This window comes from Triticum aestivum, chromosome 7D (genome assembly GCF_018294505.1).
Source record: "Triticum aestivum cultivar Chinese Spring chromosome 7D, IWGSC CS RefSeq v2.1, whole genome shotgun sequence".
Taxonomy (NCBI): domain Eukaryota; kingdom Viridiplantae; phylum Streptophyta; class Magnoliopsida; order Poales; family Poaceae; genus Triticum; species Triticum aestivum.
This window is the reverse complement of record NC_057814.1, coordinates 277,641,157-277,644,225: the sequence shown is the minus strand read 5'-3', so window position 1 is coordinate 277,644,225 and position 3,069 is coordinate 277,641,157.

Sequence of the window (3,069 nt, the reverse complement as noted above, 5' to 3'; positions counted from 1 at the left end):
GCCGGCGAGCCTCGCCCCGCCATGCCGGGCTACGCCCTCTGCCGGCGCTGGCGCCCACGCGCCCTGCGCCCGTTACCCACTAGCACCCGCCCCGCGGTGGCCCTCTGGGCCACTGACTAAGGGCCCCACACCCCCTGAGAACGTTAAAATAATAATAATAATAATAATAAATTAATTAATAAAATTTAATAAATAAATAAATAAAGAAAATAAAAATAAAAATAAATTTAATTAATTAATTAACTAAATTAATTAAGTTAATTAATCCTGTTTAAACTAATCTAATTAGTTAATTAATTTAACTAAACAGTAGTTAATTAACTAGCAGTCACTGACAGGTGGGACCCACCTGTCAGGTTGACCAGGTCAACGGTCAACGTTGACTCCTGACGTCAGCATGACATCATGCTGATGTCATAAATCCATTTTCTAATTAAATTAAATATTTAATTAAATTCCAGAAATTAATAAAATCTTTAGAAAATCATATCTTTTAATCCGTAACTCGGATTAAAATATTTTCAACATGAAAGTTGCTCAGAACGACGAGGCAAATCCGGATACGCAGTCTGTTCGTCCACCACACCTCCCTAACCTATCGAACTCGCAACTTTCCCCCTCCGGTCCATCTGTCCGAAAACGCAAAACATCGGGAATACTTTCCCGGATGTTTCCCCCCTTCACCGGTATCACCTCATACCGCGTTAGAACACGTCTAGCTCTGCCTGTGGTCCTGTTATGCACTTGCTTGCTATGTATTTACTGTTTCTCCCCCTCTTCTCTTCGGTAGACCCCGAGACGATGCTGATGCCCCTGTGGTCGACTACGTCACTGACGACCCCTCCTTGTCTGAGCAACCAGGCAAGCCCCCCCCCCTTGATCACCAGATATCGCCTATTCTTCTCTATACTGCTTGCATTAGAGTAGTGTAGCATGTTACTGCTTTCCGATATCCTATCCTGATGCATAGCCTATCCTAGCTACTACTGTTGTTACCTTTACCTGCAATCCTACATGCTTAGTATAGGATGCTAGTTTTCCATCAGTGGCCCTACATTCTTGTCCGTCTGCTATGCTATACTATCGGGCCGTGATCACCTGGGCGGTGATCACGGGTATATACTTATATACTAGGGATTATTCCATCTGTGCCCCCAATTCCTTAGTTGTGCTGAGTTTTCCCCACATGGGGAAAAGTGAGGGATTTTGAGCAATTTTTCGGGGGCAAAAGTGAGGAAAATGTGAAAGCAGAAAACCCGACGCATGGGGAAAAGTGAGGAAAAAGTTAACGAATGGGGAAAACTGAGCACAACTAAGGAACCGGGGGCATAGAATTAATAATCCCTATATACTATATACATGACACATGTGATGACTAAAGTCGGGTCGGCTCGTAGGAGTACCCGCAAGTGGACCTTGGTGGCGGAGCGACAGGGCAGGTTGAGACCGCCTAGGTGAGAGGTGGGCCTGGCCCTGGACGACGTCCGCGGTTACTTCGACATAACACGCTTAACGAGTTCTTGGTATTTGATCTGAGTCTGGCCATTTGGTCTATACGCACTAACCATCTACGCGGGAGTAGTTATGGGTATCCCGGCGTCGTGGCATCAGCCGAAGCCTTCGTGACGTCAGCGACTGAGTGGCGCGTGCCGGATTGGACTGGAACGCCACTAGGCTAGGTCTGCTTCCGGCCGCGTACGCAACATGCAGGTGTGCATAGGGTGATGGGCCCAGACCCCTGCGCGCATAGGGTTAGACCGGCGTGCTGACCTCTCTGTTGTGCCTAGGTGGGGCTGCGAGGCGTTGATCTTACGAGGCCGGGCATGACCCAGAAAAGTGTGTCCGGCCAAATGGGATCGAGCGTGTTGGGTTATGTGGTGCACCCCTGCAGGGAAGTTTATCTATTCGAATAGCCGTGTCCCTCGGTAAAAGGACGACCCGGAGTTGTACCTTGACCTTATGACAACTAGAACCGGATACTTAATAAAATACACCCTTCCAAGTGCCAGATACAACCCGGCGATCGCTCTCTAACAGGGCGACGAGGAGGGGATCGCCGGGTATGATTATGCTATGCGATGCTACTTGGAGGACTTCAATCTACTCTCTTCTACATGCTGCAAGATGGAGATGACCAGAAGCGTAGTCTTCGACAGGACTAGCTATCCCCCTTTTATTCTGGCATTCTGCAGTTCAGTCCACTGATAGGCCCCTTTACACATATACCCATGCATATGCAGTGTAGCTCCTTGCTTGCGAGTACTTTGGATGAGTACTCACGGTTGCTTCTCTCCCTCTTTTCCCCCTTTCCTTTCTATCTGGTTGTCGCAACCAGATGTTGGAGTCCAGGAGCCAGACGCCACCGTCGACGACGACACCTACGACACTGGAGGTGCCTACTACTACGTGCAGCCTGCTGACGACGACCAGGAGTAGTTAGGAGGTCCTAGGCAGGAGGCCTTGCCTTTTCGATCGTTGCTACTTTTGTGCTAGCCTTCTTAAGGCAAACTTGTTTAACTTATGTCTGTACTCAAATATTGTTGCTTCCACTGACTCGTCTATGATCGAGCAATTGTATTCGAGCCCTCGAGGCCCCTGGCTTGTATTATGATGCTTGTATGACTTTTTGTGTTGTAGAGTTGTGTTGTGATATCTCCCCGTGAGTCCCTGATCTTGATCGTACACATTTGCGTGCATGATTAGTGTACGGTCAAATCGGGGGCGTCATACCTACACTATGGTGGACGAGGGCGCCGGTTAAGCAGATCCGGTGCGGTGGACCATGATGGCGGTCAGGGTGATCTGGAGCGGTGTACAAGTCAGTCCCTGAAGCGGCTCCGGTGAAGTGGTGAGTTGGCAGTTGGGGGTTCCAAGGTGCGGAAGGTAGATCCGTCGGGGTGTGAGGTCCACCGCTGTGGCGGAGGACTAGATTCGGCGGCTTGCCGTGGTTGGGGGGGGGGTCGGGGAGGGGAAGGGGAGGGGCTCTGGGGATGAATGTTGGGGGCAAAGAGGGGAAAAATGGAGTTACCAAAGCAGCCCTTTTTCGTTCATGTGGCAGGGGTAAAACAG